This window comes from Mustela nigripes, chromosome 14 (genome assembly GCF_022355385.1).
Source record: "Mustela nigripes isolate SB6536 chromosome 14, MUSNIG.SB6536, whole genome shotgun sequence".
Classification (NCBI taxonomy): Eukaryota; Metazoa; Chordata; class Mammalia; order Carnivora; family Mustelidae; genus Mustela; species Mustela nigripes.
The window spans coordinates 65,625,759-65,651,858 of NC_081570.1; the positions used below are offsets into that span (position 1 = coordinate 65,625,759).

Sequence of the window (26,100 nt, forward strand, 5' to 3'; positions counted from 1 at the left end):
TCTAAGACTTTCAAACTCACACAAAACTTTTCAATATGAGAGTTGAACCATTTGTTACACAGTCTGTATCCTTTCTATCATTTACATTTATGTAAAGTTACATACATTTACATAAGTATAAAAATGCAAATTTTCATTCACATTTCAGGCATTTATTGAGGTAAAATGACTCCTATGTTTGAACCATCCCCATCCCTTCTCTTTCGATTACCCTATGTGATTTCCCCATATCAATCATCCCGAATATCTAAATTGTCATGACTTCTTATTTCCTCTGTACCCATGTCTCTCCCTTCTATTTCTCTCCAGGGACTGATCTCCACAGCCCTTTCCTGAACGTTACCTTCACCTGAAATGGATTAGGAGGCTTAAACTTCATTATCTTTCTTGCCAATTATAGCACCATTTCTTTCAGACACCTTCCCAGCATTCCCCCCACACTCTTGCTCTTTGATCTTGTTGGGCATTCTGTCTCTTGACATGCAAATTTTCCTTCTAGTTCTGGACTTACTTAAGTATTCCTTCCGTTTCTCAACACCCATTCACTTCAAGTGTCCTTTAGCTAACAGCGTCAGGTCCTTTGCCTCCTTGACTTTCTACATCATCCCCTTAAATCCCCTGGCAAATCAAAAATCATGAAAAATTTCCTTCTGCTTTCCTACACCTGTTAGATTTTAAAATCAGAGGCAGTCACACTTGAACAGCTGCTCTCTGATTTGTTTCAGCAACTAGCCCGGGCTTTCCATCTGTACGTCATGCATCTTACCTTGCACTTCTGTAAATTTAGAGACAATCTTGACTTCTGTTTCAGAAAGAGGAGGCTGAGCCCCCAACATGACCTTTCTTTACTAACTCCCCATCCTCTTACAAACAGATCTATGTCTACTTCTGGCTTCATTTTCTTTTCTTCAGTCACTTAAACAGACCAGGACTAATCCCCAGTTCCTCTCAATTCACCTGTTTCTTTCTTTCTTTCTTTCTTTCTTTCTTTCGTATTAAAAACAAAATCAAAGATGCATCTCCAGATTACACACCATTTTATTTTATTTTATTTTATTTTTAAGATTTTATTTATCTATTTGACAGACAAATCACAAGTAGGCAGAGAGGCAGACAGAGAGAAAGAGAGAGAGGAGGAAGCAGGCTCCCTGCAGAGCAGAGAACCGGATGCGGGGCTCAATCCCAGGACTCTGGGATCATGACCTGAAGTGGAAGGCAGTGGCTTTAACCCACTGAGCCACCCGGGCACCCCATACACACCATTTTATATGGCACCAGTTTATCTTAATAATAGCCTTTGTGTTTTTCCCTGGTGAAGTCACTTAAAACCTGGCAAAATCAGGTCATCAGTGATGAATGTTTGGCCAATACCACACTGCTAGTCCTAGAGTACCAACCCATTTCGTCTTCCTCCACACTGCATTGTTAGCTCTCTTTTCATATGCAGTCTTCCAAATTAAATGTACTCTCCTTATTCATTGTGTCCATCACAGTGCTTAGCCCTGTACTTTTACAAGGTATTGGTGGAATCTCAGCCTTTAACCATGATAAAGTGATCACAAGGATTCAGTGCTTTAAATTCTGCACTTACAAGATACAATCATGTAAACTCTGCTTGTGGTGTCCAATTTACGGAAATGTAACAGAAGATCCTTTCCAATGGCAGTCCAATGGAGGTTGGCATGATCTTTTGAACGCTTGAAAAGAGTAATGGTTTACATCACTGAACTATAAAATTGTACTGCCGACTCCTAATGACCTTTTTGACTGTCAAGATTTCCCTCTGGTTCTCCAAATGCTTGAAATTATAAAAGAAGAAAAATCTAAAATGCTGAAATCATATTAGGAACTGCACCGGGAGAAAATGCTTCCAGGGGTCATAAAATCTCTAGGTTATGCAGATGAAACAATTTTATTCAAAAAAAAAATCATAAAGAGAACTTACGCCATGAATCAAAGTATCTAAAAAGAGAGAGAAAAAAATCACTACTTCCTTTCCATTTTCTCTTCCATTTGGGATATTTATCAGATACATTAAAGAAAAAGTTTTGTCGAAATAAACTTTGCATATACAATTGTGAAAATATTTGTAGATGCTGCTTTTCAGTCATATTGTGGATATTGCTTTTCAGTAGAGCAATGGAATTGCATTTCTCTCACTTGAAGTATGAAAAATAATTTTTTTGCTTTACTTTTCTTTCCTATTTTTTGGATATTATTGCCCTTATGTGCCCTCTGTCACATCGGATAGGATGCATTTCCATTAGCTTTCCTGGACTTTGTTAAATGGGCATCTCTGTTTATGTTAAAGGATAGATGACAACAAAAGATTAAATTCACATGTTAAATCCAGGTCCATCTGAGGAGAAATACTTCAGTATGAAGCTATTAGTAGTGCTCTGATGGAAAGGTGATGCCCGTTTTATTTACTGAGTGGTAGTCAAGGGTGTTACATGTAATGCCTGTCATAAGAGAATGTAAAGAAGAGGAAACATATCAGCACAAGTATGGGTTGGATTTTAAAACCACCCTGTGTGGTTTAAACCAATTTACTAATTGCCTAATATGACATACAGCATAATGGGAGAAATACTAGAAATCCCAGCCATAAAACTAATGTCATTAAACCATCATAAGCAGAACACTGTGCATCTTTGTCCTATTAATGTGTATAATTAGAGGCCCCTTGTTCATTTCACAGCAATTATAAATTTTATTCCAATTGTACCAGCCAGATCATTTGCATTCCTTCACATTCTGTAGTATCAGCTCATGAGATGTATTAAATGGGAATCACTCAATGTGATGTGAAAAAGGAGATCAAGAGATGAAACAAATGACCCTCTTTTGCTATCAGTTTGGGAAAACCGATGAAAGTGTTGGAAAGAAGTTGGCCAGATGGTAAAGTGTTTTATCAGAGACTAAATTACAGGGAGGTAGTTTGATGTATTCAGTAATACCTGCTAAAACATTAAAAATGAGGGAGAATAAAATGACATGTAACTTCAGAAACTTTGCTTATTCTAGGTTTGGGCATTCTTCTTTGAATTTCTTCCTTTTTTGTTTTGGTGGAATTGGGCAATGAGCTATAGCTTTTCATGTCATAACTGCACTTTGAATTAGACTAATAGCTAGTTCCATTAGGTTTGTCAGTAGACATAGAAGTTGCCAGTACTGCATCCTGTAACTTAAAACCTATTCTCTAGGGAGATTGTGTGGCAGATGCAGGCTTATATATGTTCGAGTGAGTGACCCAATTGCTGGAGTTTTATGCAAAGAATTCCTTGGCTATCTGGTATGCATTTAGACCCTTCTTCTATTTGTCAACGCTGTGAATTTTTTATTTGAAATTTATTCATTTAATAAGGATATAGGGGTGCCATTTGGAGAAAATCCTACACCTTTGTCTTTGTCTTCACCTAATTATATTTCGTTGGATCCAATTGAAAGAGGAGTATTGGAGGCTTCTTTGTGTAACCTAGTTCCACTCAGCACCTCTAATTCTAAATATTTGGTTTATCATGCTTGCTTCCGCAGCACATACACTAACATTGGAATGCTAAAGAGAAGATCAGCATGACCCCTACAGAAGGATGACATGCACACTCGTGACGCGTTCCATATTTTTGTGACGGTATCACTGGTGCAGATCTATGTCCAAACTCATCACTGTGCATGCATTAAATATGTGCAGGTTTTTGTGTATCAGTTATACTTTAATAAAGCTATATAAAAATCTGTGCTTGTTATAAAAACTGATCAAGTCCAAATGTGATCTGTACCTAAGTTAATAGTAGTGTACCAACTTCAACTTCCTGGTTTTGAAAATGTATTATGTTAAAATAAAAAAATACTTAAAAAACATAAATGTTTGGTTTTGGGGAGTATTTATTAGGTGACAAGTACTACATAATTATCATATTTGGTAAATAACTTGCTGTCACTACATTTTTATGGGAAGAAATAAAGATATTGAACTTAATTCAAATCAACTCAGTTCATTTCAAACATACCTCTACTTTAAGTGTCCCAGAGGTACTTTAATTAAAAAAAATTCTTGTTATTCAAGTGAAACATACTTTGTGTAGTTTGCTGAGGTTCTTATGGACAACTATTTCATAATTACAGGGTACTTCTCAGATTCGTATATAACGATAATGAATTATCAATACTTCTTCTGGTTGTTGCCAGAAGGTGGTGCCTTCCTTGAAAAAATAAACTGGTTTTTACCAATAGCTTTACTTAGATGTAGATATGTTTAGGCTTTCATGCCAGTCCCTTAGACTTCATTAGTACCAAGTAGTTATGCATGATGAAGAGAAAATATTTACCAATGGAAAACATGTTGATATAGTGAAATGATGCATTCTGTCTATTAAATTCAGGAAGATTACATATGCAGGCATTTATTTTGAGGTGATGCTTTTATGCTCAATTGCAATTATTTGAAATTCTTTTAAGGAAGCTCTTATATTCATAATTACCTTGACTAAGTATAAACAATAAACAAATACTTTTCAAAGACTTAACATCACTAAGCAATTTCTTGTGGCTTTTCTTAGAGAAAAGATATGTATGTTTCTTTGCATATGTAATGCTATGGCACCTTGAAATAGAAGCAACCATGTATTAGTCAGTTAGGGTTGCTATCATAAAATACATACTGGTTGGTTAAAAGAATAGAAATTTATTTTCTCACCTCTGGAGACTGGGATGTCCAAGATCCGGGTGCCAGCAAATTTGATGTCTGGTGAAGGTGTACTGGCTTGAGGACAGCTTCCTCTTGCTATATTCTCATATGGTCTTTCCTTGGTGTGCAAGGAAGGTTGGGGGAGAGACAGAGACAGAAAGACAAAGGGAGGAAGAGAAAGAGAGTGTGAGTGAATTCTGGTGTCTCTTGGTATAAGGACACAAATTCTATGGAATCAGGGATTTACCTTTATGCACTCATTTAACTTAAATTATTTCTTTAGAAGCCCTGTCTCTAAATATAGCCACATTGGGGGTTAGGACTTCAACATATGAATTTAGGGGGATATAAACATTCGGTTCATAACAGACCATATAGTTCAACTCTGATTAAAACTTTTGACTCTGTGTATGAGCCTTTTGTTACAAATTGGAGAATGAGTTATTCAATCTGAATGATATTTGCTTATACTAGCACACTTCCACCTTATAGAGAAGCTGACTCTAGCTTCATCAGAACATCTTTAGTGCAAATATAAGACATATTTACATTCTGTTAACGAAATATATTTCCATACTGCAATGTGATTGGTGAATTCTGATCTTTTTTTTTTAGTCTAAAATAGACCCTTAGATTGGAGCAAAAGTATAATATTTACTTACATTACAGATTTCTGGAAAAAAAAGTTTATATTTCTCCATTTCTGTCACAAAACCCGTTGAAGAGTACTTTTACTGATAATCACAATGAGACTCTAATAGCGCAGCTTATTTTACATAAAAATAAGAATTTAGTTAGGAGCTAAGTGGTAGTTGATACCTGTTGATTCATTGTGATTGTATCCTCCAAAATATCTACTATTCAGGACCTGGAGAAATGCATGGTTATTATAGGCTATATGTCTGCCAAAGTGAGATTGTATCAACTGATATATTTTTACATACATTACACTTTTTAAAAAAATTTATTTATTTATTTGACAGAGACAGAGAGAGAGAGAGAGAGAGAGGGAAAGGGCACAAGTCGGGGGAGCTGTAGGCAGAGGGAGAGAGAGAAGCACGCTCCCCGCCAAGCAGGGAGCCTGATGTGGGGCTTGATCCCAGGACCCCAGAATCATGACCTGAGCTGAAGGTAGCCACTTAACCAACTGAGCCACCCAGGCACCCCATACATTACATTTTAAATTTCTCTCCAAGGTTTGTACATGACCCCTCTAAGTCATCACTTTCTTGACAGTATCCTGTACACCTCAGTGTCTTCTGCTTTATTTTTTTCTCTTCGCTATGACATGAAATGCAACAACTCAACCTAAGTCAATGCATATCAACCTTCTTCCTTCTTACACTGTCACTTTGTACAGGATTTATATTAAAGCATAAATGAGAAAAAGAAGTGAGCCCCCAACCCTGAATTACTGAGATGTGTTTGAATATTATTATAAATAAAATTTTTTACTTTTTTACTTTTCTAAAAAAAAAATAGAAATGTTATTTAGAAGCAAAACTTTCACTATTTGCAGATGACATAGAAAACTCAAAAAACTCCACCAAGAAACTCTTAGAACTGATGAATGAATTCAGTAAGGTCATGGGATAAAAAAACCAATGTACAGAAATCCATTGCCTTTCTATACACTAATAATGAAGCAAAAGAAAGAGAAATTAAGAAAGCAATACCTTTACTACTATAGTAAAAATGATAAAATACTGAGGAATAACCTTCATTAAGGAGGTGAAAGACCTTACTTTGAAAACTATATAGCACTGATGAAAAAAACTTGAGAAGGCACAAATAGAAAGATTCCATCCTCATGAATTGGAAAAGAAAATACTTCTAAAATTTCTGTACATTTTCAGTATTCTACAGATCTAATGCAATCCCTAACAAATTACCAATAGCATTTTTCACAGAACTAGAACAAATACTCTTAAAATTTGTATGGAACCACAAAAAACCCTGAATAGCCAAAATAATCTTGAAAAAGACAAACAAAGTGGGACATATTACAGTTACAGATTTCAGGCTATACTACAAAGCTGTAGTGATCAAAACAGTATGGTACTGGCACAAAAATGGACACATAGATCAATGCAACAAGATAGAAAGCCCAGAAGCAAACTTATGATTATATGGTCAATTAATCTTCAACAAAAGAGGCAAGAATGTGCAATGGGAAAAAGTATTTTCAACATATGGTGTTGGGAAAGTACTATTGTCTTATATCATATGCAAAAGAAACCCAAAATGAATTAAAGACCTAAATGTTAGATGCAAAACCATAAAAATCCATCCTAGAAGACAGCACAGGCAGTAATTCCTCTTACATCTACCATACCAATATTTTTCTTGATATATCTCCTGAGACAAGGAAGTAAAAACAAAACTAATCTTTTGGGAATATATATATATATTATATATATATATAATATATATACACACACACACATACACATACATACATATATCTATATCTATATATATATAATATATATACACACACACACATACACATACATACATATATCTATATATATGTATAATACATACATGTGTATCTATCTATCTATCTATGTAAATCTTCTGAACAATGAAGGAAACAATCAACAAAACCAAAAGACAACCTATTAAAGGATATTTGCAAATGACCTATCTCGTAAGGGGTTAGCATCCAAAATATATAAAGAATTTATATGACTTAACTTCCAAAACACAAAAAAATTGAAATTTCTCCAAAGATATACAGATCTAATCAGAGAAATACAAATCATAACCACAATGAGCTATCACCTCACACCTGTGAGAATGACGAAAATACAAAACACAAAAAGCAAATGTTGGCAAGGATGTGGAGAAAAATGAACTCTTGTGCACTGTTGGTGGGAATGGAAATTGGTGCAGTCACTGTGGAAAACAGTATGGAGGTTCCTTAAAAAATTTAAAAGAAATACCCTATGATGCAGCAATTGCACTAGGAGTATTTACAGAGAATACAAAAACACTAATTTGAAAGAGTATATGCATCCTTAAGTTTGTTGCAGGATTACTTTAATAGCCAAATTACAGAAGCACACAAGTGTCTATTAACCCACTGAGCCACCCAGGCGCCTTTTTTTTTTTTTTTAAAGATTTTATTTATTTATTTATTTGACAGAGAGAAATCACAAGTTGATGGAGAGGCAGGTAGAGAGAGAGAGAGGGAAGCAGGCTCTCCGCTGAGACTCGAGATCAGGGATGCGGGACTCGATCCCAGGACTCTGAGATCATGACCTGAGCCGAAGGCAGCGGCTTAACAAGTGTCTATTGATAGATAAATGGATAAAGGAGATGTGATGTGATATATATATGTCATATATATGATATATCACATATATGATATGATATATATGACATATATAATATATATCATATATATATGAATATGGGATGGACTATTACTCAGCCATAAAAAGAATGAAGTTTTGCCATTTGCAATGACATGGATCGGCTAGAGAATATAATGCAAAGTGAAATATGTCAGCTAGAGAACAACAAATGCTGTATGATTTCACTTATATGTGGAATTTAAGAAAAAAGAAAAATGAACAAAGGGGGATAAAAAAGAGGGAGACAAACCAAGAAACAGACTTAACTATAGAGAACAAGCTGATGGCTACCAGAGGTAGGTGGTAGGTGGGAATGGGTTAAAGAGGTTAAAAAGGGATTAGGAGTACACTTATGATGAGCACTAAGTAATGTACAGAATTGTTGAATCACTATGTTTTACACCTGAAACTAATACAACAGTGTATGTTAATTATATTGGAATAAAAATTTAAAACTCAAGAAAAAATAGAAATATCCTTTACACTTTTAGTGTTCAGTGGTGATTGCTTTTTCCTCAGCCATATCTTTCCAAATGTATTTCAAGTTCTAGTATGAGTATCAGTATATTTCTGTTGTTTCCGTGGTCTATTTTCTATTTCTCTTGTAGCAGAGGTTAAATGCTGTTGCAGAGTATATGGAATTGAACAATCACATAAGTATGTCTGCCAATGATCCAAAAGGCTACATTCTCATTTAGGATTTTGCAAATATTTCAAGGACTTCCAATCCCATTGTTTTCCCAGAAATTGACCATTAGAATGAGTTTTATACTTTCTTAAATTTAGAAAATACACCTTTGTGGTCTTCTAATAAATTATGTAGACTCAGCTGCTTTTTGGCAAATTTCCTCTATTACTTCTATTGTTATGATGATTTACAAAAGAGAACACATGAATTGGTACACATGGAGACCCCATTATTGTGCAGTTCCCATGCAAATGTTATTTATTTGGAGCTGATCGCTAAGAATTATCAGAAAAATAGTTGGTATCGATGCAGCTATTACAACTCCTGTAATTATCATACTCAGCCATTGAAATCACAGCTATATGCAGCCAAAGATCTATGAGCACAATTCCCAGTAATATCATTGAAATTCAGCAGACAGACTTTGGAGCCAGACAAACCTGAATTTAAATTCCAGGTTCACTACACATAAACTTAATCTTCTGGAAGTTACTGACTTATCTAAACTTCTATTTCTTCATTGGAGGTTGATGAAATTAGAGATTATGTATATAACCACCTAGTACAATTCCTAACAAAATTTTCAGAGTCCATAAATTGTTAGTATTGTTTTTTGTTATACATCTGTGAGACTAGGTAATTGCTTGTTCTTCATAGGAGTATTAGAAACAAACAATCTCTAGCTACGTACGACTTTGTAGGAAATAGGTACAGTATGAAGTATTTGTTATTTTTTATAAGATCAATGTGGAAATCTTAAGTGTTTCAATACATTTGTACTTATGAGATATTGCCCCATATAAATTGTATCAAGTAGTATATATTACAAGGCAACAGTGGAGGCATAGAGACCAGTTAGTCAAAATGCATTGTGATGATAATTTGGGGAAAGATGCTGGCAGTCTGATTGAAAGTTGTAGATGGATTTGAGAAATATTTATAAGAGAGATCCAAGAAGATTTGATGACAGGAAACAGTCTGTAGAGGATAGGTTCAAAGAAAATTCCTAGGTTTTTGGCTGATGCAACTATTTGTGCTCCCATTTAACACAAAAGAAAACAGAGTAAAATCAGGTTCCTGGATAAAGTGAATTCAATGTTTTTAAGATTGATTCATAACTGGCATGCAATAAAATGCACAAATGTTAAATATTCAATTTCACATGTTTGACTATTTCATACACTGGTACAATCACAGCACAAAACAGTATCTGAAACATTTTCATTACCTCAGAAAATTTCCTCCTGTCCCTTTCTAGTTGATTTCAACTATCCTCTAGGCAATGATTTAATGAATTTTATTATCATCAACTGGTTTTGTTAATCTTCATACTGTGTATAAATGGTATTATGCTGAATGCATTCTTCGGTGTCTGGGCTTTTTATTTTAACAAAAAAGTTTTGGGAAAGTTGTGTGTATTGGTAGCTCATTCTTTTACATTGCTGAGTAGTATTCCATTTCTGAAACTATCTCAGTTTGTCCATTCTTCTATAGTCAGGCTTGCAGATTGTTTCCTGGTTTTGGCTATTATGAGCAAAACTGTGATATTCTTATACAAACCTTCTTGCAGCTACATATTTTATTTTATGTTAATATCAAAGAATGGGATTGCTGGGCTGTAGAGTAGATGTATGCTTAATTTTAATAAACTAGCAAACAGTTCTCTAAAGTGTTTTCCATTTTACACTCTCAACAGCACCAAGTGAGAGTTTCAACTCTTCCACGTTCTGTGCTGTTTTTAGTATATCTTGTTTATTTGCTATTCTAGTAGATGAGAACAGATATCTATGTTTTTCATTTTAATTTATATTTCCCGATCACAAATGATCATATTTCACAGAGGGATTTTCATCAACATTTGTAAGAAAGAAAAACCCCTTTAATTTCCCAATTTATTCAGCAATTGAGTCTGTTTTTGGACTTTGTTCTACACATGGATCTTACACTGATAATGACACTATCCCAGTTATTGTAAGGTTTGAAATCAGTTTGTATAATTCCTTCAACTCTTTCATTTTTTTTTTCAGGAAAATTTTCTAGATTCTTTACATTTCCATACAAATTTTAATATCTTCTAACCAATTTCTACTAGAAATCCTATTGAATCTGTAGGGAAGTTTAGAGAGAATGAATGAAGATCTCTAAAATATTGAATCTTCCAATTCATAAAATGGTAAATTTATACTTCAAGGTCATCATTAATTTCTTTAAACAATGTTTTCTATTTTTCAGTATACAGGTTATATATACCTTTCACTTGTTTTCATTGTAATACTTTTTGCATTAGTTTAATGGTATTGTTTTTGCCAGTATATAGGAATACAAATCATTTTTATATATTTATTTTGAATCCTGTGAGCTTGATCAATTGCTCTATTCTAGTCATTTTTTGTGGACTTTATAGTTTCACATGTACACAATCATGAAATTTTCAAATAATGACAGTTTTACTTAATTCTAGTTTTTATGTCTTTTATTTATTATTAAACATTTTTCCTTTATTGCACTGGCTAAGACATTCAGCACAGTGCTGAACAGAAGTGGTGAGACTTCTCACCACTCCAATATCTCAACCTTTTTCCTATCTTTGAGGAAAAGCACTTAATATTTTATTATTAAATGTGATGTTAGTATTAGGCTTTTCATAAATGCCCTTTCTTGGATTAAGGAAGTTTTCTTCTATTCTTAGTTTGAGTAGGTTTTTTTTTGTTTGTTTTTAAATAATGAATGGGTATAGAATTTTGCCAAAGATTTTTACTTCTCTTGAGAAAGACATGTGGCCTCCTTTCCTCTTTTATTCTTGATAATAGATTGGTTACATTGATTTTTGAATGATACACTAACCTAAATTTCTTAGATAAGTTGTATTTGGCCCTAACATATTATCCTTTTAGTGTATGTATGGATTGGATTCATTAATAATTTGTTATAGATTTTGTCATCTGTGTTTAATAACGATATTGACCTGTATTTTTTCTTGTAATAATTTAGCCATAAGCTTATTCTGATTTTATAAAATGGATTAGAAAATGTTCTCTCTTTTACTAATTTCTGAAATTTTGTGTATGATATACATTATTTCTTTCTTAAATGCGTGGTAGAATTCAACAGTGAAGCTGAGTCTACAGCTCTTCGTGGGAAAAATTTGATATTAATTTCCTTAATAGGTATGGGTCTCTTGCATTTTCTGTTTCTTTTTGTGTAAGATGAAATTGTCCATTTCATCTGAGTTATCAAATTTATTGGCATAAAGTTGCTAAAAACATTCTCTTATAATCATTTTAATAATTTTAGTATTTCTAATTACTTCTTCCCTTTCATTCCTGCTGTTGTTAATTTGTGTTCTATCTCCATGAAATATACCAGGCTAACTTGTTAGCTTTCAACGAGGGTAGAAGCCATCCAGAATTTGACAGTAACTTGAGTAAATTTTTTAGCAGCCCCACATTTGACTAATTTTAAATTAACAATGATCTTTTGCTATATTACCAGCTTTCCTCTTTTCCAGCTATCTCAATCCATTAATACTTGTACTATATTTTTAAATTTCCTGATGTAAATTAGTCTTCAGAGCTAATACTTGAAGCATAGTATTAATTTCATTAATAACTAAAATTTAAATATACACTATTTCTTTGCAATTGAGAGGTATTTTGGTATGTTCATGTTGACATTACTTTCACTATTAGGTAAAAGGAAATTAATTAATTTATTGAGCCATTTAGGAATTATTGCCCCTTAGGGCAACTCTTGTGTAAGATACCGGAAACATAATGATGAATAAGACATAGTTTCAGCCCAAAAGGAGCTTACAACTGAGTATTGAGAAAGACAAGTTACTATGACATTATGGTTTACTTTTATAAGCAATGTGATAAAAATAGGCAAAAAGAACATAAAAGGACTCGTGACTTAACTTAGTCTTAATTAAGAAAGTCTTCTAAGGGGAAGTATCATAAACTCAATTCTGTGGAATGAATATGAATTAGCTAAGCTGCTCCCAGATTCCTGTCTTTCAGAGACTGCAAAAATATAATCTATCATTATTCACAGATTCTGTATTTGCAGATTTGCCTACTTGCTAAACTACATTTGTAACCCCAAAATCAATACCCATGATATGTTTATAGTCATTTAAAGACATGCAAACAGCTGTGAAAAATTTGAGTGACCCAATGTCCATGTCCTTGTCCCCAGCTGAGCTCGGCCATCCTGCAGCAGCTCTCATATTATAAACAAGCGTCTTTCTCATGGTCTATTTGGTGCTCTATTTTCTGCATTTTTGTGCTTTTTGGTGGTGACTTCACTGTTTAAAATGGCCCCGAGCCTGATGTTGAAGGGCTTTCTAGTGTTTTTGCACATGAGAAGACTATGATATCCATTATGGAGAAAATACAAGTTTTAGATAAGCTTTGTTCTGGCATGAGTTATAGTGCTGTTGGCCATGAGTTTAGTTTAACGAATCAACCATATATATCAGGAATAAGGTGCTTTTAAGCAATAACACACATAAAACAAAGTTATGTATTGATTGGTTGTTGAAGTTTGTGACCAGAAGCTCGGAGGAGCCTAAGCTCCTCTTCTCCCTAGAAGCAATGGCTCAGTGTTCAATTATTCCATTTTTACAGCAATTTTATAGAACACACCTACTACAAATAATGAGAATTGGCTATAAATGTCTTCTGTTTTAAGTTACTTAATTTTGTCATCTGGGTTTTACAGTTATCTTAAAATAGAGCATTTTTGTAAGAACTCTGGTACACTGAAATGACATCAAGCAAAGAAGTAATGGAAACATTGTTGAGCATTTCCAGACGTAAAAAATAACCTCTCTGACACCTTTAGCATGCAGGTTTTTCTGATACCTTAGGACAGATTTTCCTAATGAATTCCTAAAATCAGTTGAGATAAAGCACAAATGTTCCCAGACCAATTCAAAGCTATGAAGTCTTGATGCTGAGTTGTTGAGTGTGGTTCCTAGGGGAGGAGCTTGGCAAGGCCTCTCTTGTCACTCCAGGAGCCTTGATCCTGCAATAGCCCACTGCAGAACAAACTCTGAATGCTCCTTTTAATTTTCTGATTTTTCTTTTTCCATAAAAGCAGAAATCCTTTTTGGATTTCTTTTGGTTAGCCCAAACAGGTACTAATGTAAGTCTTTCATAAAAGCAAAGTCGTGTAACACGGACTTTTGGTATCTGTAATTGGTTATGCAGTAATAGAAAGCTAATGTAACATATAAAGTCCAATGACTCAGCCTTTTTATAAGGCCTACGTAATCTTCAAACTGAAAGCTGTGGGAAAACATGTCTAAGGATTCACCAAACATATTTGGGGACAGAATACATGCATACACTTGTAGGTAGCTATTTATTCTGGAATCAGCATTGCTTTCTAGACTGTTTATTTGAACTCACTGTGTTTTAAGAGATTCTGAGTAGTTTTTCTACTTAGAAGCAATTCAGTGTGCCAAGACATGATCACAGCAGATGCCTTTACATTTAGCTTGGTTTTCAGGGTCTCTTTCAACAATGCATTGTGGACAACATACCAATATTACGAAATACCTGCTTTGTGGACTTAATGTTGTATACATCAATTGGAAAAACCAAACAAACAAGATTACACTGGATATGTGGAAAAAGGAGTAAGTCTTGACCACAGAAGATCTTGGATTTGCCTCCTCCACAATTACTCTATGCTTGTTTTAGACTTGTTACAACAATAATGATCACTTAAGATAAAGAAGAACTTTGCCACATTCTGATTAACACACATAGTTGTTGGATGAGCCATTAGTGAAAGATTACATTGTTGGCTTTTTATTGGAAAGTCCCATTTAGTTTGTAGAAGGTTCTGATAGTGAATAAAAATAGAAAATTGCTGTATTGGTCACAGTAAATCTGTTGGGATTCTATGAATGGCTGCTGCAAAATCAGTATGAGACCCAAAAACAACATTTTAGCTCTCACTAAAAAGTCTTTGGGTCTCACTTTCATTGTAGCTCTGGCCAATCTCTTGCTGCCAGCTCAGTTGTTAAATTACTGTGATGTTGAAGAACAAGTCAGGGCTAGCTGTGTTGATAAGGAAAATAATTTAGGAAGTCCATGTGCTCATTCCCCAGAATGGCACTTTAAAAGGATAAAGAATAATAATCATAATGTTCAGTTGTTCGATGTATACACACGTATCTTTAAAGATAAAAGTGTTTTACCTGTGGAATTAAATATTTCTTGAAAAATTTAAAAATTGTGCCTCTCAGAGATAACACTGATTCTGGAAATCAAACGATTATTCGGCTTAGAAGAAATATAAAGTTACAAAACATGTATTTTTAAATTTTTTTAAAAAAGATTTTATTTATTTATTTGACAGAGATCACAAGTAGGCAGAAAGGCAGGCAGAGAGAGAAGAGGAAGCAGGCTCCCCACTGAGTGGAGAGCCTGATGCGGGGCTCGATCCCAGGACTCTGGGATCATGACCCGAGCTGAAGGCAGAGGCTTTAACCTCCTGAGCCACCCAGGCACCCCTGTATTTTTAAATTTTAACAGATAACTGAAACATCATATACATCAGATCTTCCAGGATTCTTTTTTTTAGGTCTTACTGATAGATTTTGGAGTTTGATTCCAGCAACAGGAATCTTGACACTTACTTACATATTCTTTATAGTTTCCAGTATTGCTCTGAAAATCACAAGAGATGTAACCTATTTGCAATTTAATTCTGTTTGGACACAAAAAAGACAATTCTTGCTTTCATCTACCATAGAAATGAGAAGAAAGCATGGCTTGGGAAGAAATTCATCAAGTATTTTGTTTCTATTCCCTTCCCTGACATGACCTCTGCCCTTCTTCCCCCAGCTCAGTAATTCCCACTGAGGTGAGGGGTTATGGCAAACAGACTTTCAAGCTATTGGTTCAAAAAAAAAATAAATTAATTAACTAATGGCTATAAAAATAGCAAATTTGGAAATTGGGGAATGGCTACTATTAGGTATACCCATTTAAAATTTCCATGTTCAAAAAGTCTCAATAATGCTCATATTCCTGAAAACCACAAAGTAACTGAAATAAGATTTTATTCCCTCTAAGTAATCCACAAAGAGCCTGAAATAGAACTACATTCTAATGCATTATAGTTTAATAGAGGCATTATTATTTAAATTGACTGTAGTTGTATTTTATTTTATTTTTTCATAGAATTACATTCAATCTAGCCTTTGGTCTACCCTGCTGGAAATTTTCTGCATTGGAAAATTTATTATAAACTTTGATCTCTTTTTGAATTTACCCAATAACCAGTTCAGTTCACTGATCTGATTCTAAAATATAAGCATATGAAAAGACTGAAATAATTGGTTTGCTTTGAATTACACAGATTCATATGGATAGAATCTTTGGAAGTAACAGGAAAGCTGAAAATAGTGTGAAAAGATTTCCTTTAGTGGTTTCTTTGTGCTGGAAAGAACAATAAATTTGTTTTTATCTCTGAAACAAAAAATCACCAATAAAAGATAATGAAATAATCTTTTTACTATGAAGATGTTTATTCACATATATGTTAGTTTACTTTAACAAAAATGAATTTTATCTTTAACTTTTCAGAAGATGAATATTTTAATTTATCGATCATATCTTTATATAAACAGTTAATTAAATCAAATTAAATCAATTAAGCAATTGAATATTTATGTTTTAAGGATAAAATCTGTTAAGGAAGCTTTTTAAAAAAAAATTTATTTATTTATTTGATAGAGAGAGAAAGAGATCACAAGTAGGCAGAGAGGCAGGCAGAAGGAGAGGGGGAAGCAGGCTCCCTGCTGAGCAGAGAGCCTGATGTGGGGATCGATCCCAGGACCCTGGGACCATGACCTGAGCTGAAAGCAGACGCTTAACCCACTGAGCTACCCAGGCATCCCTTTAAGATTTAATTTATTTATTTGACAGAGAGATAAAGAGAGAGAGAGAGAGAACACAAGTAGGCAGAGCAGCAGGCAGAGGGAGAAGGAAAATAAGGCTCTCCACTAAGAGGGAGCCCAAGACCCTGGGATCAAGAACGAAGATTTTAAATTAACAAACTATTTTTGTTTTTAGAGCAGTTTTAAGTTCACTGCAAGATTGAGTGGAAAGAACAGAGAGTTCCACATACTTCCTGTTTCCTCATACCCACAATCTCCCCACTATTTACCATCTTGCACCATATGCTACATTTGTTACAGTTGACAAACCTATATTGACACATTATCAGCCAAGGTCCATGGTTTGCATTACAGCAGGGCAAACATTTTCCTAAAGAGATGTATTTAACATACTTAACATATGTACATTCTTACATATATATCTTCATTTGCATGGTATCCAAAATTTTAAAAACTATTCCTTTCATTACAAAATTGTAACAAAGACTAGACAGTGTTTTGATTACTCTGAAAAGATGTAGTTCAGTATAAACACAACTTTGGAAGTCATCCAGTGGTTGTGGCAAAATAGATACTCTCATTAAAGGTACAAGGTTCTCTCTCTCTTTTTTTTTTTTTTTTTAAGATTTTATTTACTTATTTAACAGAGAGAAAGACAGGGAGAGAGGGAACACAGCAGGGGAAGTGGGAGAGGGAGAATCAGACTGCCCACAGAGCAGGGAGCCTGATGCGGGGTTCTATGTGGGGCTTGATCCCAGGACCTTGGGGGTCATCACCTGAGCCGAAGGCAAACCTTAATGACTGAGCCACCTAGGTACCCCAAGTTACTGGGTTCTCTTAAAAGGAACTTGTGACCAGTACAGTAAAGATCCTAGACTGGTTGCTGAGAGGGTATCTTCTCCATATTGAAGACTGAAGTGGTCCTCACTCTCTTTGACCATATCTCTTGCAATGGAGTGTAGCCTCAGTGGTGCTGGGAAGGGGCATCTGGAAACCACAACTTAAATGTGTGAGGAGACATGCCGAAACAACTGCTGTTGGCTTGTGTTCTGATTCCCTGCTCATATTATTTACAGCAATGTTAACTGGCATTGGGTGATATTGTGGTCAGAAATCTTGTAGTTAATTCCTAATCTAGGACCAATTGATACTGACACCGTGGTCATGTAGTGGGTCCTTGAGTCTCATTAACACAGGTGGCTCTGACAAAAATGGTTTTGTGAGCCTTCCAAGGGGGAGCCAGACCTGAGTTATGAAGAGACCCGACCCTATAGGATAGACTGAGTGTTTGGGCCCCCTCCCCTGTACTATGCATGTTGAAATTTTAATGTCCAGTGTGACAGTATTAGGAAGTGGGGCCTTTGGGAGGTGAGTAGGCCATGAGTGTGGAGCCCTCATGAAAGGGATTAGTGTCTTTATAAAAAGACCTCAGAGCGCTCTTGCCCTGTCTTCTATGTGACAGCACAGCAAGGAAGCAGCCATCTGCAAACCGGAAAGCAGACCGACCCGTCCCCACACACCAAATGTACTGGTGCTTTGTCCCTGGATTTCCCTCCAGAACTGGGAGAAATAATTGTTTATTGTTTATTGTTAAAGCCACCAGCCTTTTTGTTCCAGCAGTCCCCCAAAACTAAGACTTTCTGCCTGCATAAACAACCAGTATTTCTAGATCAAATTTCTATTTTTTTAAAATCTCAAACTAAAACCTTCATCAGAGTATGTATCACTTCTCTCGTGCTCAATGGATGTTCTATAAATGTAGTAACACAATGTGCACTAGCGGTTAAGCAAACAGGTTTAAAACCCCATACATCTGGGCTTTAATCAGAGCTCTTCTATTAACTGTGCAACCTGGGGAAATTTGCTAAAAACACTCTGGTTCTCAATTTAGCCATAGCCTGATTTCTACTTGATAGATTATAATGTAAATAAGTTATTTGTAGGCTAAATGAAAGCATGAATACCACCTTGCATAGTTAATATTAAAAAGTAAGTACTCCATAAAACTTATTTTCCCTTTATTCCATCATTAGGTTATTAATTTATTTTTAAAATAATTATGCTTATAGTGCAATGAGAGAGAGACCCATGGGCAGTGCATTTCTGAGCATTTCTATATCATAGCTACAAAATATCAATAATGATGATATAAAATAGCTCAATATGATGTCACAAGGGGATGTCTTGCTATCTTAATAGTATTACTGCAGTTACCTTAGTCATTTGAAAACCAAAAAGGGTAAATTCCACAGAGCCTCTATTTTACAACAGATTTCAAGACAGATTGCGCTTCAAGAATGAATGGGGTGATTTTACTGCCTTTCATGCAATTTCGACAATCGATATAAAGCACTATAATTTTTCAAACTGTATGCATTTGCTCTTGATGGTATTTTCAAAAATTTCCAAGTTGCCTTTCTATATATTCAGAACACGATTTGAGTTTTGATATGAGATGTAAATTCTTCCATTTGGGCCCCCAGGATACTGAAAATTGACAGGTATGACAAGCTCTGTTGCCAGAGACTTGGTGAGTTTAAATGAAAGAACAAAGTTATTTTTTGGCCAGTTGCCATTATACTTCATCATGATAACTGGATTAATCCCCTGAAAGGGTCATAGTTTTGATTTTGAATGGAAAAAATTTTTAAAGTCAATAACTTTGTACATAGCCCTTCTTTCCATTTCATCTGTGTTTTTTTTTTTTTTAAATTATTATGGAAATTTTAAATATAAAAAATAGAATAGTATGATGAATCCCCAAGTACTATCACAGGTCTTCAACAAATATCATTTTACTATCTCATTTTATCTCTCTTCTTCTCCACTTTGTTTTCCTTCCTGGAGTATTTTAAACAAATCCTAGATAACAGGTCTCATAACATTTTAACTATAAATACTTCAGTACCTTATCTGTAATAAATAAGGATTTGAAAAATAATCATGGTGCCATTTTCATGAACTAAGAAAACTGAAAATTATTTATATACTCTAATATCCGGTCTGTGTTTATATTTTTCAAGTTATCACCAAATAATCTGTTTTATTGTTTTGTTTAAAGAGATAGCAAAACAAGTCTTACACATTTTATTTGGTGTCTATCTCATAAACTATAACCTCTTTTTCTTATTTTCATTTTCATTTTTAAATTAAATGTTTTTCTTCTATTTTCAAATTATCTCTTCCTGTAGAAAGTAAGTAAAAATCTTTTAAGGATTACTTTTTCCACAAGAAGTATGTGATTAATTGGAGCAGAAAATATTAGGACTTTTTGTAAGATAAAACTCACTTATTTATTCCAAAGGTTTTGGGGCTTCCTATGTGCCGGGTAGTGTGCAAAGTAACTAGGATAGAGTGCCGTGCAAAACAGATACTGCTCTTCTGAGGTTGTGTGTTGAGCTGGAAAGAGAGACATGGAATCAGAAGGCAAGATGCAGTGTGTAATAGAAGCGCAGGGCACTGTGGGAACAAATGAGGGAGAACCTGCCCTCTCTAGGAGTAGAGGAGGGTTTGGATTGAATCGTGTCCCCCATAAATTCATATCTTGCAGCCCTAACTTTTGATGTGACTATAATTGGAGATAGAGTTTTTAAGGATGTAAGATTAAATAAGGTCTAATTTTCCTACAAGAAAAGGAAGACATACCAGGGCTTGCTTGCTCTCTGTGAGTGTGTGTAGAGGAAAGGTCATGTGAGGACACAGCAAAAAGATACCATCTACATACTGAGGGGAGATTCCTCTCTAGGAGCGAACCCCACTGGCACTTCGAGCTTGGACCTCCACCTTCCAGAACTGTGAGAAAATGAATTTCTGTTGCTTAAACCACCCGGTGTGTGATATTTTATTATGACAGCCTGAGCAGAATAATTACAAGGAGTCATAGTTGGAAAGCAGCAAGGGAGGTCCTTTCTCACCTCTCAACCCCAATGTGCGTGAAATCTGAGAGAATCCCTTAATGCATTCATCAACCATACTGATTATGAATCTACTATACCAGGGGATAAGTTAGGGTGTGTGTTGATGGACCAGACCATACAGATATCCTGCCCTTATGGGATGCATAATCTGGTGGGCCATATAGACCTTAAGCACATGGTATCAGCTATAAATTCTTCATTACAGATTACATTGAATCCAGTGACGGGTAGAGTCCTAGGACAGAAATAATAGGTTGTTGTGTGGGTAGGATGGTGTGTTTGCAGAAGGCGGGAGGGAGGCCTAGTGGAATGGGGAGTATTCACAAGGCTGAGGGAATGCTTCTAAGAAGGAGAGGCATTTAAAACAGAGCTTGAGAAAAGAGGAGTGGGAATTCAGGGATGGTTCAGAGAAAGGGTACTTCAAGCCTGAGGACAGAATAAACTTTGAGACATTTGAGAAACAGAGACAGAAGTATGTGTGGAGAGTATAACAAGAGGAGAGCAAAGAACTGGGAGATGATACTGGAGAGGGAGCAGGGGGCCTGGCTCTACAGGCCCAGGCTACCCAGTCATGGCTCCAATGCGACACACAATTCAGTGGAAGACACTGAAGGGTGGAAAGCAGGGAACTGCTTGTCTAATGGAGGAATTAAGAAAATCACTTAGGGGCGCCTGGGTGGCTCAGTGGGTTAAGCCTCTGCCTTCGGCTCAGGTCATGATCTCAAGGTCCTGGGATCGAGCCCCACATCGGGCTCTCTGCACTACAGGGAGCCTGCTTCCTCCTCTCTCTCTGCCTGACTCTCTGCCTACTTGTGATCTCTCTGTGTTGAATGAGTAAAATAAAATCTTAAAAAAAAAGAAAAAAAAATCACTTAGGCTGCTCAATGGAGAATGATGTCCAAGTGTGCACAAGAAAGTACAAGATAATAGGTAGAGGGCAGGGTAAATGACTAGAGCAGCCCACAGAAACTGAGTATAAAAGATTCACATCTTGTTCAGCATTGTCTTTAGCACAGTTAAAACATCTGCACCCAAGCACCTACGCTACAGCTAGAGAAAAACCACTCCATCCTGACTGGTCCCACTTTGTATTTATGGCTATAACCTCAAGTCAGTCTTTAGAGCTTCCTGCAATCTCAGCTGCCTTTCTCTGGTCATCAGGGTTTTACTCTCCTGGATCAGGGATCCGCAAACAATTTCCTGTGAGCCAAGTCCAAGGCTACCTAACTTTGAAAATAAAATTTTATGGAAATACAGCCATGCTTATGTGGTTATGGGTTGTCTGTGGTGGACGTTCAGTTGAGTAGCTGTCATGGAGACTGAATCATTCACAAAGTCTACAATAGTTATTATCTGGCTCTTTTTTTTTTTTTTAAGATTTTATTTATTTATTTGACAGTGGGGGTAGGGAGGGAATACAAGCAGGAGGAGTGGGAGAGGGAGAAGCAGGCTTCCCACTGAGTAGGGAGCCTGATGCAGTGCTCAATCCCAGGACCCTGGGATCATGATCTGATCTGAGGCAGATGCTTAATGATGGAGCCATCCAGGTGCCCCTAAGTGGCTCTTTGTAACAAAAGTTTGCTGGTCTCTTAGATGGCTCTTACAAACATTCTTCTCTGTCTGTAAAGCTTTAACCCTCTTTCCCCTCTTTACTTTCAGTTGAAAGCCTTCCTATTTATTTCAAAATGAGCCTAGAGAAATGCATAAGAAAAATGTCATATTCTTCCAACACCAAGTACGTATCTTCCTTCAGCTACTATCCAAGTTCCCCGTTTTCTGTTTTCCTTTGACCTTTTTGACCTCCATGAGAATTTGAAGGAGTTATCTACATTTAATATCTATGTTTCTACTTCTTCCACTTTGTAAGTAGGTATTTTAATTAGAATGTTCTTGTCAAGGTCAATAATGACTTGTTTGTCACCCAATCTATTGGTCAATTCCAACTTGCCTTGTAAATAGCATTTGACAAAATTAGTCATTTCCTCTCTCTTGAAGGCCTTTCCTATGGTTTTGGAATTAAAAATTCAATTTATTTTTTATTTTTTCCCCACTTTGTTTCCTTTTTTTTTTTTTTTTTAGATTTTATTTGTTTATTTCAGAGAGTGAGAGAGAGAGCACAAGTGAGGGGGCGACAGAGGAAGAATCAGACTCCCCACTGACCGAGGAGCTCAATGTGTCTCGATTCCAGAACCCTGAGATCATGATCTGAGCTGAAGGCGGATGATTAAAGGACTGAGCCACCCAGGCACCCCTATTCCTATCTTCTGGACATTATTGCCCCAAGACAGTTCTCTTTCCTCCTCTCTCTATACACACAATGTTAGTGGTCTTACTCACTCTCTTATAGGAAGTGTTATCTCTGTACTGATGATTCTTTTATTTTACTTCTTTGAATTCCAGATTTATATTTCTCTACCAGGCTATCTAGTTGACATTGTAAATTAAATATTTTCAAAACACAAATTTTTAATTTCTTTCTAAAAATCAACGGCTCCTTATTGTGAAAGGCACGACCAATCTAGTTGTTTGGACTAAAAGCTCTAGTTTTTTGGGGAGAGAGTGGTGGTTCTTCTTTTCTTTTGTATTCTGAACTCAATTTATTAAAATATCCTAACAGATTTGTTCAAAATGTATATAGTATTCAGCCACTTCCTGACATATCTACTTCTATCATTTTACGTGGATTGTTAAAATACCTTCTGAGATGATCTCTCTGCTACCAGTATCATCTATTCTCCACACAGCTGCTAAAGTGGTACTATTTAAATACTCAAAACTCTCCAGAGACTCCAGGGCATCTACCCATATTAACACCAAATCCTTTCCTTGTACAATACAGTCACAACAGGAAACAAATGGCATATTCAAATTTATCATTTTGGGGGATAATCAAGGGCCTGTTTAAAAGATATGGGCAAGGTAAAAGAGGAACCTCCAGGTCTTGTGGACACAGTGCAGGACAGTGGGATCAGTGATGGTAGAGGTCATTACCATCCCTAGGTCTGAAGGGCTAACAGAAGGAAGCTATTATGAGAATTCAGGGACAGAGGACTACCTGGCAGGAGCTGTGGCTTCCGTTTAGGGGAAAAGCCAGCCTGAGACAACTAAGCACAGAGACAGCTGGAAGATTAAAAACCTTACCTTTATGCTCCTTCCTCCTCTAATTTCCTCTTCATATTTTTATTGGCCAAATCCAACCAAAAGCCAAAGGGCAAGGAAGCCCATTGATGTGGTTCATAAAAAGGCAGAGATAAGGATGTAGAAGACTGGAGAATATATTTGAGAGACAAAGAGAAGGTATTCAATTTTCAAGGCCCTATAAAACTATCCCGCCGTTATATACTTTACCTATTTTTCTACCTATTCTACTTAACAAGAATCTCCTTGTGAACACTAGCTTGCTTCCTTTTTCCCATTAAAAAAAGTACACTTCTACGTTGAACCCGTTGCTTCTGTTCCTTCCTCCACCTGGCATTCTTTTCTGTACTATTTCCTGCTTTAAGGTTATTCCATCAGAGAAAATTTCCCTGACTAGCCTGTATAAAAGTACAGTCCACTAATACTATTGCCCTACCCAGACTTTTTTTTAATAATATTTTCACCTTTCAACATATCATCTACTTATTTGCTTTTTGCTCTCCCCTAATCTCACCCACTGAAACGCAAGCATCTGGAAGAAAAGATGTCTAATTTATTCCTTGCTGAATCCTCAGAATCAAGAGTACTTGATATGTAGTAGTGATTAAGTTTTAGATAAGTGAGGTCTGATGGGGTGAAGTCCGGAGCTGATGACCAAGAAAGAATTCTTGAGATATCTTTGGTGCAAAATAGTGGTTTATTAAAGCACAGGGATAGGACGCTTGGGCAGAAACAGCTGCTGCCTCCAGGCTGTGAGGAGTGGGCCGTTATATACTTGCAAGTTGGGAAGGGGATTAGGGATGACACAAGTCTCTAAGGAATTTTGGAAGCAAGTTTTCCATGACCTTGAGGGTCTAGCTATTACTGGGGAAAAGGTTATTCATTAATGGTAATAAAGCCTTTGTTGTGAGACCCATTAGATGCATATCAGTGGGCCATATGCTTGGGAATGACTGTCAACACGAATCTTGGAGGGCCCTTAAGCAAAGCCTTAATTAAGGGGGAGAGTCACTATAGGAATGTCACTCTGCCTGTTTCAAGGGTTTGTCAGTGGGTAAGGAAATTTAATAATTTTTCTTCTGCCTCTGTTTCCCACATCAGTAGGTGCAGTTGATCCTCATGATTCACGGTAGTTATGTTCTGGAAAGTCATTGTGAACATGAACTGGGGAATACCGAGTCTTTGTTAGCAGAGGAGTTACTGTGTTATGTTCTTGACAGCCTCTGGTCACAACATTTTTGTCAACATTTTGATCAAGATATAACTTTGTTTTATGTGTGTTTCGGTTTAAGATACATTATTTAACATATGATATTTATTTATACTAAAACACTAGATGAGCAGTGTTTAACATTTTTATGACTCTGTGTAGCCAGAAATTTCTTTGGTTTTCAGTATCTCAAAAATGGTCTCTGTCACACTTAAAAAGAAAAAAAAATCAGTCATCATCTCATGAATTCACAAGTAGGGCAGCTTTTTCATCTCTTCTAGTACAGTAATTAAAAAACCCAGATTATTTGCAATACCCAAATGTTTATCATTAGTAGAATGGATAAATGAATTCTATTACAGTAACATAATTGAATACTCTACAGCATTGATGAAAATCAAATTAATGCTACATGCTAAATCAGGTTGTTTCTCACAGACAAAATGAAGGAAGACCAGACACAAAAGGTTACATATTGTGAAATATCATTCAGATAGACTTTGGTAACAGTGAAAAGTATACCATGATGGTAGGGATTTGGGTGGAGGAATTAACAAGGAGTTGGGGGGTGTAAATGAGGTTTCCCAAGTGCATTTCTGCCTCACCCATTTTGTAGTTCTATGCAGAAGCAAGAAGCAGCTTTGAATATTGCAATCTGTTGATATATGTGTCTTGGTCTGGGTGGTGGGTAAAAAGTTGTATTCAAGTAGTAAATATTTGTTGATCTGTACACTTAATGTTTGTACACTTTATGTAGTATGTATATTATGCTTCAATGAAAAAGTAAAAAAATTGTAAGGAACGGGAAATGTGACCCAAAACTCTTCTACACATCCAAGTTGACATGAGAAAGTGTATGAGAAATATTAAGCATCTTGAAATATATATGTCTCTCTGTCTCCTTTTCTATAACCTTCTCTGCCTCCTCCCATTTGTTATCTCTCCTAACAGAAATTTTTGGAGAAATTCCACAGGTTTAAATACCTAACTTGACTAAAAATGAGTTAAGTATCAACTCAAGATAAAGAAAGCTGAAATTATTTTAGGGAAAGCAGAGGAAGAGAAATAGTAAAAGGAAAAAACAAAAATTATAAATTAGAAAACAGAAAAAAGAGGAGAAATGCTAGATATATTCTGAAGGCAGTGCTTTGAAAAAGTAAAATAAATAGTGACTGGC

The 26,100-nt window shown here is 35.7% G+C and overlaps 1 non-coding gene across 1 annotated transcript; it reads left to right on the top strand.

Annotated features, from left to right (window-relative positions):
* The first annotated feature begins 3,525 nt into the window (after positions 1–3,525).
* On the top strand, positions 3,526–3,628 carry LOC132002310 (U6 spliceosomal RNA). The gene has a single exon (XR_009399811.1). It is a non-coding gene; the product is annotated as a U6 spliceosomal RNA (small nuclear RNA).
* Positions 3,629–26,100: the final 22,472 nt, after the last annotated feature.